Source organism: Triticum urartu, chromosome 1A, assembly GCF_056163025.1.
Source record: "Triticum urartu cultivar PI428250 chromosome 1A, HENAU_Tu73, whole genome shotgun sequence".
In the NCBI taxonomy this organism is placed as follows: Eukaryota; Viridiplantae; Streptophyta; class Magnoliopsida; order Poales; family Poaceae; genus Triticum; species Triticum urartu.
In genome coordinates this window covers 391,753,965-391,770,662 of record NC_141873.1, presented here as the reverse complement: position 1 = coordinate 391,770,662, position 16,698 = coordinate 391,753,965, and positions in this window count along the sequence as shown.

Below are 16,698 nucleotides of genomic sequence, written 5' to 3'. Positions count from 1 at the left end.
CTCAAGAACAAGAGAGAGAGAGAGATTAAACACATAGCTACTGGTACAAACCCTCGGCCTCGAGGGTGTACTACTCCCTCCTCATCATGGTGGCCGCCGGGATGATGAAGATGGCCATGATCTCCCTCTCTGGCAGGGTGTCGGAACGGGGTCTGGATTGGTTTTCTGTGGCTACAGAGGCTTGCGGTGGCGGAACTTCTGATCTTGGGTTACCCCGAGGGTTTTTGGAATATTTGGCATGCCCTGGTGGGTTGTGCCCCCCTCGGGGCACCCCCCATGTGCTGCTCTAGCCCACTGGATTTCTTTTGGTCCATAAAAAATCCACAAAAAATTTCACGGTGTTTGGACTTCGTTTGATATTGATTTCCTACGATGTAAAAAACAAGCAAAAAACAACAACTAGCATTGGGCACTGGGTCAATAGATTAGTCCCAAAAAATGATAGAAAGTTGCTATCAAATGATTGTAAAACATCCAAGAATGATAATAAAACAACATGAATACTTCATAAATTATAGATACGTTGGAGATGTATCAGCATCCCCAGGCTTAATTCCTACTCATCCTCAAGTTGGTAAATGATAAAAGAAATAATTTTTGAAGTGTGAATGCTAGCAAAATGCACAAGTTTGATTAATGACAATTTCAATAACTTTTCCTAGAAACATAACATCAATTCTTTCTTATAAAACTTCTCATGTTAAAGTAGCAACCGATTCACATGTTAAGGTTCAAACAATGAATTCTCTTAAAACTCAACAACCTGTGTTCTCATTCACCAAGCAATTGCAATTCAACTTATTCAATAGTATAAGTAAGAGCTCCACATACTCAACCATCATATAGTCTTCCATGATTGCTAACACTTATCGCATACACATGAGCAAAACGTTTCAACCGGACACATAGAAAGATAGGGGCTTATAATTTCGCCTCCCAACGTATTCACCTCAAGGGTGATGTTAACAATAATAACTCATGCTACCCATATCCAACTGGATATATGGGCCTAGATCTTTCCTCACCACATGATGCTTTCCAAAAGAGAAAAATAAAAAGGAAGAGAGAAAAACTTTGACTCTTGCATGAAAGTAAATACATAAAAGTAAAAGATAGGCCCTTTGCAGAGGGAAGCGGAGGTTTCCATGCGCTTTTTTTTGTATGCTCAACCCCTTAGTGCAAAAGAACATGAAATTATATTGCCCCTTATGATAGCAACCTTTATTATGCAGTCTGCTGCTTTTATTCTTTGCCATCACAAGTTCGTACAACGCTCAATTTTCTCTTACACTAAATGATCTCACACTTTTAGAAGCAATTTTTATTGTCTCATTGCACTGATGACAACTTACTTGAAGGATCTTGCTCAATCCTTAGGTAGGTATGGTGGACTCTAGAAAATAAGATTTGGGTTTAAGGGTTTTTGGATGCACAAGTAGTATCTCTACTTGGTGCGGAATTTCTAGCTAGCAAAGATGGGGGACAAGCACCACATGTTGAAGGATCTATGACAATATAACTTCTATGTAAATATGAACAAACATAAACCATTACGTTGTCTTCCTTATCCAACGTCAACAATTTTGGCATATAATATTTTGTTGGGGGCTCACAATCACAAAAGATTTCCAAGATAGTGTTTTTGCATGTGAAAGTTCTCTTCCTTATACTAATTATTCATGAATTGCTTGTATGACCAATATTGTGATTGTCAAGCTTCAAAAGGTTTCACTTCCTAAACCCAATGTGAAGCTACCACTAGGCATGATATAATTTAAACTTCATGATATTCAATTCATTCAACAATTTACTCATAGGATATAAGTGAATCACAAGAGTAAATGACAAGCTACTCCAAAAAGATATAAGTGAATATCAAGCGAGTAGTTATGTAAATGGACAGCTATTTGAGGACTCTCTCTTATTTAAAAAACTTTCAGATTTAAGTATTTTATTAAAACATCAAGCAAAACAAAATAGAATGGCATTCCAAGAATAGCACCCATCATGTGAAGAAGCAAAAACTTAGGCTCAACCGATACTAACTGATAATTGTTGATGAAGAAAGGTGGGATGCCTACCAGGGCATCCCCAAGCTTAGATGCTTGAGACTTCTTGAAATATTATCTTGGGATGCCTTGGGCATCCCCAAGCTTGAGATTTTGTGTCTCCTTAATTCCTTTTATATCACGGTTTCCCTAAATCTTAAAAACTTCATCCACACAAAACTCAACAAGAACTCGTGAGATAAGTTAGGATAAACCAATGCAAAAACCTTATCATTCTCTACTGTAGCAAATCACTAAAATTATTATTCAACACTGAATACTAAATGCCTCTGCATATTCAATACTCCTATACTCAAATAGAATCATTAAACAAGAAAACATATGCAAACAATGCAAACATGACAGCAATTTGCCAAAACAGTACAGTCTATAAAGAATGCAAGAGTATCAATACTTATTTAACTCCCAAAATTATGAAAATTTACCACACTGTAGAAAAATTATCAGAGCTTATTTTTCAGAAAGTTTCAACATGTTATCAATTCTGACTTTTCTAGAGAATTTGTGCAACAGCAATAAACTTTCTGTTTTGAAACAACAACTCATAAACTTGCAAGATAAGCATGGTAAAGGCTATCCTTGACATTTTTATTGAAAATAAAGAAGCAAAATATTATTCTAGATAACATCAAGCAAATCCTAGCAAAATAAAAGGACGCTCCAAGAAAACACATATCATGTGACGAATGGAAATATAGCTCCAAGTGAGGTTACCAATAATGTTGGAGACGAAAGAGGGGATGCCTTCCGGGGCATCCCCAAGCTTAGTTGCTTGGATATTTCTTGAATATTACCTTGGGGTGACTTGGGCATCCCCAAGCTTAGGGTCTTGTCACTCCTTATTCTCCTCATATCAATATCTCACCCAAAACTTGAAAACTTCAATCACACAAACTTAATGGAACTTCGTGAGATAGGTTAGTATGATAAAGAGAAAACCATTTCACTTTGGTACTGTCAAAGACAAGATTCATAATTGTTCTCACACAATGCCTACTGTACCTTATCATTTCCACAATTTATATTGAGCAATATAAGCCATAGAAACAAGGAAACAAGCAAACTATGCATTGAAAACAGAATCTGTCAGAATAGTCTGTAATGATCTGAACAACAACCATACTTCTGCTACGCCAAAAATCCTGAATAATTAGGAAATCCTAGAAAATTTGTATATCACTCTTTGGAAAAAATAATCATGATTTTATCATGCTTCTGTAAAAAATGAAAATTATTTTACTAGTCACAGAAGTTTCTACTTTTCAGCAAGATCAAATCAACTATCACCATAGACCATCCCAAAGGTCTTACTTGGCACTTTATTGAAACAAAAGCTATAAAACATGATTACTATAGTAGCCTAATCATGTGAACACACAAAAATAGTAGGGCTATATGTTGGGTTGTCGCCCAACAAGCACTTTTCTTTAATGCCTTTTAAGCTAGGCATGATGATTTCAATGATGCTCGTATAAAAGATACGAATTGAAACACAAAGAGAGCATCATAAAGCATATGACTAGCATATTTAAGCCTAACCCACTTCCTATGCATAGGTATTTTGTGATCGAACAGCTTATGGGAACAAGAATCAACTAGCATAGGAAGGCAAAACAAGTGCAACTTCAAAACTTTCAACATATAGAGAGGAAACATGATATTATTGAGAATCCTACAAGCATATGTTCCTCTCTCATAATAATTTTCAGTAGCATCATGAATTAATTCAACAATATAACTATCACATAAGGCATTCTTTTCATGATCTACAAGCATGGAAATTTTATTACTCTCCACATAAGCAAATTTATTCTCATGAATAGTAGTGGGAGCAAACTCAACAAAATAACTATCATGGGATTGAAAATTAAAATCATGATGACAAGTTTCATGGTTATCATTATTCTTTATAGCATACATGTCATCACCATAATCATCATAGATAGGAGGCAAGCTTTCATCATAATAAATTTTCTCATCCAAACTTGGGGGACTAAAAATATCATCTTCATCAAATATAGCATCCCCAAGCTTATGGATTTGCATATCATTAGCATCATGGATATTCAAAGAATTCATACTAACAACATTGCAATAATGCTCATCATTTATACCAAACATTCTATTGAATTCTTCTTCTATCAATTGAGCACAATTTTCCTTTCCATCATTTTCATGAAATATATTATAAAGATGAATAATAAGATGCAACCTCAATTCCATTTTTTGTAGTTTTCTTTCATAAACCAAACTAATGATAAAACAAGAAACTAGAAAATTCAATTGCAAGATCTATAGATATACCTTCCAGCACTCACCTCCCCGGCAACGGCGCCAGAAAAGAGCTTGATGTCTACTACACAACTTGTTCTTGTAGACTCGTGTTGGGCCTCCAAGCGCAGAGTTTTGTAGGACAGTAGCAAATTTCCCTCAAATGGATGACGTAAGGTTTATCAATCCGTGGGAGGCGTGGGATGAAGATGGTCTCTCTAAAACAACCCTGCAATCAAATACAAGAAACCTCTTGTGGCCCCAACACACCCAATACAATGGCAAATTGTATAGGTGCACTAGTTCGGCGAAGAGATGGTGATAAAAGTGTAATATGGATGGTAGAAATATATTTTTATAATCTGAATAAATAAAAACAGCAAGGTACCAAATAGAAAATGGGCACAAAAATGGTATTGCAATGCTTGAAAATGAGGCCTAGGGCCCGTACTTTCGTTAATGCAATCTCTCAACAATGCTAATATAATTGGATCATATAACCATCCCTCAACGTGCAACAAAGAATCATTCCGAAGTTCCTATCTAGCGGAGAACATACGAAGAAATCGTTTGTAGGGTACGGAACCACCTCGAAGCTATTCTTTCCGATCGATCTATCCAAGAGTTCATACTAAAATAACCCCAAATAATTTTAAATTCATAATACTCAATCCAAGACAAAGAACCTCAAAGAGTGCCCCGGGATTTCTACCGGGGAAGCAAAAGACGAGAACATGCACCAACCCCTATGCATAGATTACCCCAATGTCACCGCAGGAATCCGCAGGTTGAGTTCCAAAACACATATCAAGTGAATCAATATGATACCCCATTGTCACCATGAGTATTCATATGCAAGACATATATCAAGTGCTCTCAAATCCATAAAAGTATTCAATCCGATAACAACGAAATCTCAAAGGGAAAAACTCAATTCATCACAACAAGATAGAGAGGGGGAAACACCATATGATCTGACTATATTAACAAAGCCCGCGATACATCAAGATCGTGACATCTCAAGAACACGAGAGATAGAGAGAGATCAAACACATAGCTACTAGTACAAACCCTCAGCCCCGAGGGTGGATGATACGTCTCCAACGTATCTATAATTTTGATTGTCCCATGCTATTATATTATCTGTTTTGGATGTTAATGGGCTTATTTATACACTTCTATATTATTTTTGGGACTAACCTACTAACCTAAGGCCCAGTGCAAATTGCTATTTTTTTGCCTATTTCAGTGTTTCGCAGAAAAGGAATATCAAACGGAATCCAAACGGAATGAAACCTTCGGGAGAGTTATTTTTGGAACAAACATGATCCAGGTGACTTGGAGTGGACGTCAAGCAACCTACGAGGAGGCCACGGGGCAGGGGCGCGCCTACCCCCCTGGGCGCGCCCTCCACCCTCGTGTGCCCCTCGTGGCTCCACCGACCTACTTCTTTCTCCTATATATATCCGTATACCCCAAAAACATCCAGGAGCACCATGAAACCCTATTTCCACCGCCGCAACCTTCTATACCCAAGAGATCCCATCTAGGGGCCTTTTCTGGAGCTCCGCCGGAGGGGCATCGATCATGGAGGGCTTCTACATCAACACCATAGCCTCTCCGATGATGTGTGAGTAGTTTACCTCGGACCTTCGGGTCCATAGTTATTATCTAGATGGCTTCTTCTCTCTCTTTGGATCTCAATACAATGTTCTCCTCGATCTTCTTGGAGATCTATTTGATGTAATTTTTTTGCGGTGTGTTTGTCGAGACCCGATGAATTGTGGGTTTATGATCAAGTTTATCTATGAACAATATTTGATTCTTCTCTGAAATCTTTTATGTATGATTGGTTATCCTTGCAAGTATCTTCGAATTATCAGTTTGGTTTGGCCTACTAAATTGATCTTTCTTGCAATGGGATAAGTGCTTAGCTTTGGGTTCAATCTTGCGGTGTCCTTTCCCAGTGACAGCAGGGGCAGCAAGGCACGTATTGTATTGTTGCCATCGAGGATAAAAAGATGGGGTTTATATCATATTTCTTGAGTTTATCCCTCTACATCATGTCATCTTGTCTAATGCATTACTCTGTTCTTATGAACTTAATACTCTAGATGCATGCTGGATAGCGGTCGATATGTGGAGTAATAGTAGTAGATGCAGAATCGTTTCGGTCTACTTGTCGCGGACGTGATGCCTATATACATGATCATGCCTAGATACTCTCATAATTATTCACTTTTCTATCAATTTCTCGACAGTAATTTTTTCACCCATCGTAATACTTATGCTATCTTGAGAGAAGCCACTAGTGAAACCTATGGCCCCCGGGTCTATTCTCTATTATATTAATCTCCCGTCAACAAGTTATTTCTAGTGCCGTTTATGTTGCAGTCTTTACTTTCAATCTATATCATAAAAATACCAAAAATATTTATCTTATTATTATTATCTCTATCAGATCTCACTCTCGTAAGTGACCGTGAAGGGATTGACAACCCCTTTATCGCGTTGGTTGTGAGGTTCTTATTTGTTTGTGTAGGTACGAGGGACTTGCGTGTAGTCTCCTACTGGATTGATACCTTGGTTCTCAAAAACTGAGGGAAATACTTACGCTACTTTGCTGCATCACCCTTCCCTCTTCAAGGGAAAACCAACGCAGTGCTCAAGAGGTAGCAAGAGGGATTTCTGGCACCGTTGCCGGGGAGATCTACCACAACTCAAGACATACCAAGCACCCATCACAAAATCTTGTCCCTCGCATTACATTATTTGCCATTTGCCTCTCGTTTTCCTCTCCCCCACTTCACCCTTGCCGTTTTATTCGCCCTCTTTTTTCCACTCCCCATCTCTTTTCTAGTTCGTCTCTTTTCGCTTGCTTCTTGTGTGCTTGTGTGTTGGATTGTTTGTCACGATGGCTTTACCAAAAGGTGTTGATCCTCACCTTAGAAGGTTGGAAGAAATTGAAAACAACGTTAGAAGTTTTATGTCCTTGCAGTTTGAGCATAATAATTTCTTTAGAAACAAGCTCAAAGAAAAAAAAAGTTTTATGGGATACATGAATAAAGAGCTCGATGATATGTCTAAAGAATTTTATGGTCTGAAATCTCAGTTCGCTCATCTTGAAAATTTAATAGCCCAAATCTCAGATAAGCAGGCCACCTTAGTTAATAAGATGGCAGCCAAATTGGAAGAATTTGATGATAATAAGGATGAAGATCTAAAAGTGATTGATGTGTCCCCTATTAAATCCTTGTTTTGCAATATGAATCTTGATAATAATGGGACTGGATATGAGTCAACTTTAATTAAAAGGCGTCCCAGTGATTCAGAATTTTTAGATCTTGATGCAAAAATTGGTAAAAGTGGGAGTATATAGCAAAAAACTACCACATTACGGGCTATCGTTCCAAAAAACTACTGCTTTTTTTAATTTTTCAAAAAACTACCACAAAAGTGGTGGGCTGTTCCAAAAAACACTAATGATCAGTTGATTAAAATTTAAGTATATTTATGACAGCTAGGGCCCATCTGTTATGGCCACCTGGCAATAGATCTAACGCCGCCGGTCAAACAGTTTCTTTGACCGCTACCTTACATGGGGGGCCCACATGTAAGCTCCTCTCTCCCCCCCCTCCCTTGATCTCTCTTCCCTCCCCTGATCTCTATCTCCCGCAGGAACTCTCTCTCCCTCCCGCAAGTCGCACGCCATGGCCGGAGCCTCCCTCGCGCCCAAGTCCGGCAGGATCTGCCACGGCATCCCGGGGGGCACCCACACCTCCAGCCCTCCTCTCTCCTTCTCTCCCTGCTCCATGGACGAGCGCCTCGAGCCGCCTCCCTGTGGACATGGACGACGGCGCTGCCGCTCTCCTCTGGCTGATCTCGCACGGGGCAAGGCCAGAGTCGTGGGGCCGTTGCCGGTGCGAGGTCAAAGCCTAGCATTGGGGCTCCACGCCGGACCGAGCCACGAAAGAGCATGGCGGCCGTCGTCGGAGAAGAAGACCGGCTCCTCCGCTCGATTCCTCGCACGGGAGGTCGATGACAAGCCGGGAGTGGAGCCAGCAGTAGCAGGACGTCGTCGGGTGCGCTCCTCATCATGTATCAGGTGGCGGGGAGTAGAGCCAGCACCAGGACGTCACCGGCCACCTACTGACCGGCGAGCACCACTGCCGCAGGGACCCGATTGCTTTTTCCATAAAAGCTACAGGGACTTGATTGCTTAAAAATGTTTTTGCATGGACCAGATTGCCTTTATTCAAAACTTACAAGGACCAGATTGCTTTTTTACTTTTTTTTACAGAGACAGGCATGTGGGCTCCACCTATCATAATAGTCAATCTAACGGTCAAAACTAACGGTGTGGACTTTTATGCCACGTTAGACCTGGCGGGTGGGCCAGACATGTCATAATCTCGGTTAAAACTTAACAGCTCGGTCACTTGGGTTTTTTGGAACAGCCCACCACTTTTGTGGTAGTTTTTTGAAAGATTAAAAAAACGGTAGTTTTTTGGAACGATAGCTTGTAATGTGGTAGTTTTTTGCTATATACTCGTAAAAGTGGGATTGGAGAGGTCAAAACTTTACATAGCAATGAACCCAGTATTTTGGATTTCAAGGAATTTAATTATTATAATTTTTCTTTAATAGATTGTATTTCCTTGTTGCAATCCGTGCTAAATTCTCTGCATGCTTATAATCAAAATAAAGCTTTTACTAAGCATATCGTTGATGCTTTAATGCAATCTTATGAAGAAAAGCTTGAATTGGAAGTTTCTATCCCTAGAAAACTTTATGATGAGTGGGAACCCACTATTAAAATTAAAATTAAAGATCATGAATGCTATGCTTTATGTGATTTGGGTGCTAGCGTTTCCACGATTCCAAAAACTTTATGTGATGTGTTAGGTTTCCATGAATTTGATGATTGTTCTTTAAATTCGCACCTCGCGGATTCCACTATTAAGAAACCTATGGGAAGAATTAATGATGTTCTTATTGTTGCAAATAGGAATTATGTGCCCGTAGATTTCATTGTTCTTGATATTGATTGCAATCCTACATGTCCCATTATTCTTGGTAGACCTTTCCTTAGAACGATTGGTGCAATTATTGATATGAAAGAAGGAAATATTAGATTCCAATTTCCGTTAAGGAAAGGCATGGAAAACTTCCCTAGAAAGAAAATTAAATTACCTTATGAATCTATTATGATAACCACTTATGGATTTCATACCAAAGATGATAATACCTAGATCTATTCTTGCTTTTATGCCTAGCTAGGGGCGTTAAACGATAGCGCTTGTTGGGAGGCGGCCCAATTTTATTTTTGTTCCTTGATTTTTGGTTCTATTTAGTAATAAATAATTCATCTAGCCTCTGCTTAGATGTGGTTTTATGTTTTTAATTAGTGTTTGTGCCAAGTAGAACCTTTGCGAAGACTTGGGGAAAGTCTTCGCGATCTTGCTGTAAAAAACAAAAACTTTGGCGCTCACGAGATTTGCTGCCATTTTTTATCGGAGAGTGGGATTAGGTTGATTATTTTTTAATATGATTAATAGATAAATTACTCATGTCAAGCAATTTATTTTAGAATTCTTTTGGTTACAGAAGTATTCGAAACCTTCAGATTACTACAGATTGTTCTGCTTTTGACAGATTCTGTTTTTTCGTGTGTTGTTTGCTTATTTTGATGAATCTATGGCTAGTATCGGAGGTCATGAACCATAGAGAAGTTGGAATATAGTAGTTTTAACACCAAAATAAATAAATAATGAGTTCATTACAGTACCTAAAGTGGTGGTTTGTTTTCTTATACTAACGGAGCTCGTGAGATTTTCTGTTTAAGTTTTGTGTTGTGAAGTTTTTAAGTTTTGGGTAAAGATTTGATGGATTATGGAATAAGGAGTGGCAAGAGCCTAAGCTTGGAGATTCCCAAGGAACCCTAAGGTAAAATTCAAGGACAACCAAAAGCTTAAGCTTGGGGATGCCCCGGAAGGCATCCCCTCTTTCGTCTTCTTCTATCGGTAACTTTACTTGAGGCTATATTTTTATTCACCACATGATATGTGTTTTGCTTGGAGCATCTTGTATGATTTGAGTCTTTTCTTTTTAGTTTACCACAATCATACTTGCTGTACACACCTTTTGGGAGAGACACGCATGAATTGGAATTTATTAGAATACTCTATGTGCTTCACTTATATATTTTGAACTAGATAATTTTGCTGTAGTGCTTCACTTATATCTTTTAGAGCACGGTGGTGGTTTTATTTTATAGAAATTATTGATCTCTCATAATTCACTTATATTATTTTGAGAATCCTTTAGAACAGCATGGTAATTTTCTTTGGTTATGAAATTAGTCCTAATATGATAGGCATCCAAGATGGGTATAATAAAAACTATCATAGAAAGTGCGTTGAATACTATGAGAAGTTGGATACTTGATAATTGTTTTGAGATATGAGGATGGTGATATTAAAGTTGTGCTAGTTGAGTAGTTGTGAATTTGAGAAATACTTGTGTTGAAGTTTGCAAGTCCCGTAGCATCCACGTATGGTAACCGTTGTGTAACAAATTTGAAACATGAGGTGTTCTTTGATTGTCTTCCTTATGAGTGGCGGTCGGGGACGAGCGATGGTCTTTTCCTAGCAATCTATCCCCCTAGGAGCATGCGCGTAGTGCTTGGTTTTTGATGACTTGTAGATTTTTGCAATAAGTATGTGAGTTCTTTATGACTAATGTTTAGTCCATGGATTATACGCACTCTCACCCTTCCATCATTGCTAGCCTCTTCGGTACCGTGCATTGCCCTTTCTCACCTTGAGAATTGGTGCAAACTTCGCCGGTGCATCCAAACCCCGTGATATGATGCGCTCTGTCACACATAAACCTCCTTATATCTTCCTCAAAATAGCCACCATACCTACCTATTATGGCATTTCCATAGCCATTCCGAGATATATTGCCATGCAATTTTCCACCGTTTCATTCATGACACGCTTCATCATTGTCATATTGCTTTGCATGATCATGTAGTTGACATCGTATTTGTGGAAAAGCCACCATGCATAATTTATCATACATGTCACTCTTGATTCATTGCATTTCCCGGTACACCGCCGGAGGCATTCATATAGAGTCATATTTTGTTCTAGAATCGAGTTGTAATCATTGAGTTGTAAATAAATAGAAGTGTGATGATCATCTTTAATAGAGCATTGTCCCAAATAAAAAAAGAAAGAAGAAATGCCAAATAAAAAAAGAGGAAGGCCCAAAAAAATAAAAAAAGAAGAAAAAAGAAAAGAAATAAAAAGGGGCAATGCTACTATCCTTTTTTCACACTTGTGCTTCAAAGTAGCACCATGATCTTTATGATAGAGAGTCTCTTGTTTTGTCACTTTCATATACTAGTGGGAATTTTTCATTATAGAACTTTGCTTGTATATTCCAACAGTGGGCTTCCTCAAATGCCCTATGTCTTTGTGAGCAAGCAAGTTGGATGCACACCCACTTAGTTTCTTTTGTTGAGCTTTCATACATTTATAGCTCTAGTGCATCCGTTGCATGCAATCCCTACTCCTTGCATTGACATCAATTGATGGGCATCTCCCTTGCCCGTTGATTAGCCTCGTCGATGTGAGACTTTCTCCTTTTTTGTCTTCTCCACATAACATCCATCATCATATTCTATTCCACCCATAGTGCTATATCCATGGCTCACGCTCATGTATTGCGTGAAAGTTGAAAAAAGTTTGAGATTACTAAAGTATGAAACAATTGCTTGGCTAGTCATTGGGGTTGTGCAAGATGAGAGCATTCTTGTGCGACGAAAATGAAGCATGACCAAACTATATGATTTTGTAGGGATGAACTTTCTTTTGCCATGTTATTTTGAGAAGACATGATTGCTTAGTTAGTATGCTTGAAGTATTATTGTCTTTATGTCAATATTAAAATTTTGTCTTGAATCTTTCGGATCTGAATATTCATGCCACAATAAAGAAGAATACATTGAGAATTATGCTAGGTAGCATTCCACATCAAAAAATTCTATTTTTATCATTTACCTACTCGAGGACGAGCAGGAATTAAGCTTGGGGACGCTTGATACGTCTCCAACGTACGTATCTATAATTTTTGATTGTTCCATGCTATTATATTATCTGTTTTGGATGTTAATGGGCTTATTTATACACTTTTATATTATTTTTGGGACTAACCTACTAACCCAAGGCCCAGTGCAAATTGTCGTTTTTTTTGCCTATTTCAGTGTTTCGCAGAAAAGGAATATCAAACGGAATCCAAACGGAATGAAACCTTCGGGAGAGTTATTTTTGGAACAAATGTGATCTAGGGAACTTGGAGTGGATGTCAAGCAACCTACGAGGAGGCCATGAGGCAGTGTGTGCGCCAACCCCCCTGGGCGCGCCCTCTACCCTCGTGGGCCCCTCGTGGCTCCACCGACCTACTTCTTCCTCCTATATATATATATATATATATATATATATATATATATATATCCATATACCCCGAAAACATCCAGGAGCACCATGAAACCCTATTTCCACCGCTGCAACCTTCTGTACCCAAGAGATCCCATCTAGGGGCCTATTCCGGAGGTTCGTCGGAGGGGGCATCGATCACGGAGGGCTTCTACATCAACACCATAGCCTCTCCGATGATGTGTGAGTAGTTTACCTCGGACCTTCGGGTCCATAGTTATTAGCTACATGGCTTCTTATCTCTCTTTCGATCTCAATACAATGTTCCCCTCGATCTTCTTAGAGATCTTTTTGATGCAACTCTTTTTGCGGTGTGTTTGTCGAGATCCGATGAATTGTGGGTTTATGATCAAGTTTATGTATGAACAATATTTGATTCTTCTCTGAAATTTTTTATGTATGATTGGTTATCTTTCCAAGTCTCTTTGAATTATCAGTTTGGTTTGGCCTACTAGATTGATCTTTATTGCAATGGGAGAAGTGCTTAGCTTTGGGTTCAATCTTGCGGTGTCCTTTCCCAGTGACAGCAGGGGCAGCAAGGCACGTATTGTATTGTTGCCATCGAGGATAAAAATATGGGGTTTATATCATATTGATTGAGTTTATCCCTCTACATCATGTCATCTTGCCTAATGTATTACTCTGTTCTTATGAACTTAATACTCTAGATGCATGCTGGATAGCGGTCGATGTGTGGAGTAATAGTAGTAGATGCAGAATCATTTTGGTCTACTTGTCGCAGACGTGATGCCTAGATACATGATCATGCCTAGATATTCTCATAATTATTCACTTTTCTATCAATTGCTCGATAGTAATTTGTTCACCCACCATAATACTTATGATATCTTGAGAGAAGCCACTAGTGAAACCTATGGCCCCTGGGTCTATTCTCTATTATATTTATCTCCCGTGAACAAGTTATTTCTAGCACCGTTTATGTTGCAATCTTTACTTTCAATCTATATCATAAAAATACCAAAAATATTTATCTTATTATTATTATCTCTATCAGATCTCACTCTCGTAAGTGACCGTGAAGGGATTGACAACCCCTTTATCGCGTTGGTTGCAAGGTTCTTATTTGTTTGTGTAGGTATGAGGGACTTGTGTGTAGTCTCCTACTGGATTGATACCTTGGTTCTCAAAAACTGAGGTAAATACTTACGCTACTTTGCCACATCACCCTTTCCTCTTCAAGGGAAAACCAACGCAGTGCTCAAGAGGTAGCAGTGTACTACTCCCTCCTCATCGTGGTGGCCGCTGGGCTTATGAAGATGGCCACCGGTGATGATCCCCCCCCCCTCCGGCAGGGTGCCAGAATGGGGCCTGGATTGGTTTTTCATGTCTACAGAGGCTTGCGGTGGCATAACTTCTGATCTAGGGTTACCCCGAGGGTTTTTGGAATATTTGGTGATTTATAGGGCAAAGAGGGGGTGCGGGAGGCCACCAAGGTGGGCACAACCCACCTGGGTGCGCCTGGGATCCCAGGCGCGCCCTGGTGGATTGTGCCCCCTCGGGGCACCCCCCAGGTGCTGCTCTGGCCCACTAGATGTCTTCTGGTCCATAAAAAATCCACAAAAAATTTCGTGCTGTTTGGACTCCGTTTGATATTGATTTTCCGCGATGTAAAAAACAATCAAAAAACAGCAACTGGCACTGGGCACTGGGTCAATAGGTTAGTCCCAAAAAATGATATAAAGTTGCTATAAAGTGATTGTAAAACATCCCAGAATGATAATAAAACAACATGAATACTTCATAAATTATAGATACGTTGGAGACGTATCAGGGTGTCGACAGACCACTCTAAAATTGATGCAGTGGCTGACTTGCCATCCTACTACTCCCACTCAACTTAGAGGATTTTTGGGATTGTGTGGTTACTACGTAAGATTTGTTCACAACTTTGGTGCTATTGCTAGGCCCCTGCATGATGTGGTGAAGAAGGATAGTTTCAGTTGGACAACTACTCAAAGAGAAGCTTTCCAAGCACTTAAACCAGCCTTGATCTCTGCTCTTGTACTAGCCCTTCCATATTTTGCTTCTCCTTTTATTTTGGAAATAGATGCCTCTGGTACTGGGTTAGGTGTAGTGATGATGCAACATGGGATACCCATATCTTACTACATCTCTACTCTCTACCCTAGGAATGTTGCTCTTTCTACATGTGAAAAAGAAGCATTAACAATTATAGAAGCAATTAAGAGTTGGAGACATTACTTTCTGGGCAATGATCTAATTATGAAAGCAGGCCACTAGAGTCTACAGTTCATGACAGATTAGAGAGTTGCAACTAGCATTCAGCACAAATTGATGCTAAAACTTCTGGAATTTCACTTTGTCTTGGAATATAAAAAAGGCAAAGAGAACATTGTTGTCGATGCTTTATCCATGAAGCATACATGTATGGATATCTCTATGGAAACTCCGGACTGGATATCTGAAGTGGAAAAATTCATACAGTGCAGATCCTCATTGCGAGAAACTCTTAGAACAGCTGCTATTGTCCCCTACTCACACTGTCCACCAAAACAACTGCATGATGGTGTCATTAGACACAAGGGCAAGATTTATGTAGGGAAGTGCTACTTGTGAGTTGTGTTGGGATTTTTTCCCCGAAGAGGAGAGGAGATGCAGCACGATAGAGATAAGTATTTCCCTCATTGAGAACCAAGGTATCAATCCAGTAGGAGAATCACACAAAGTCTCGTCAACGACACCTACACACACAAAAGTAAATATTTGCAACCAATGCAAACAAGAAGGTTGTCAATCCCCTTGGCCGTTACTTGCAAGGATTAAATCTTATAGTGGCAGATAGTAAAGTAAATTACAAAACAAAATAAAGGAAACAAAATTGCAACAAGGTATTTTTGGATTTTATATATGATTAAAGTAGACCCGGGGGCCATAGTTTTCACTAGAGGATTCTCTCTCAAACACATAACATATGGTGGATGAACAAATTACTGTTGGGCAATTAATAGAAAAGCGGATAGTTATGACGATATTCAAGACAATGATCATGTATATAGGCATCACGCCCAAGACAAGTAGACCGACTCCTGCCTGCATCTACTACTATTACTCCATCCATTGACCGCTATCCAGCATGCATCTAAGGTATTAAGTTAATAAAAACATAGTAACGCCTTAAGCAAGAAATTTGACGGGCCAAAATTGCCTCAGCAAGGTCAAATGTTCTCTCCTCAACCTCCAATGTAGCTTGAAGTCAGCTTGCGCGTGCAACAACTTCTTCTGTAACATATTGCCAAGGTTAGGCAAGATAAAGAACATCTGGCCTCCAAACTTAATGATATTCACAATCGACAAGGCTGATGCATCTTATAGTTGATGAGAACAAGAAAAGGCTCTGGAAATTGCTTCAGAAGTTTTTCAATGAGAAACAACTCTTGAATGTGAACCTCAAAGAGCTATATGATTACATTGACAAGGGCTTCGATATTGAAGATTTTAAAGAGCGCGGTACTCCACTCTGCCTGCTCATCCACCTACCACTGATCTACTTCATCTCAAGCTCCGGAATATGCTCGATGAGTCTAAAGCCATCTCACCGACCGTAAAACCATTCGAAGGCAGTGTATTGACTCGCGTTCCTCCTAGGATGATCCCAACATGCATGGATCGTCTTCTCAGCTCCGCGCAATTTCACCTGGAGGAAAAGTTGCTGCTTCTTACGACGAAGAAAATCCTGTACCTCCATTCACATCAAAAGACAAAGAAGAATCTTCCAACAGCTCATTTGGAGATGCCTCGGAGTGATCCAAGTCTCGAGCTTCAAGCCTCATGTTATTCATCACTTTTTTGCCATTTGTTGACAAAAAAGGGGA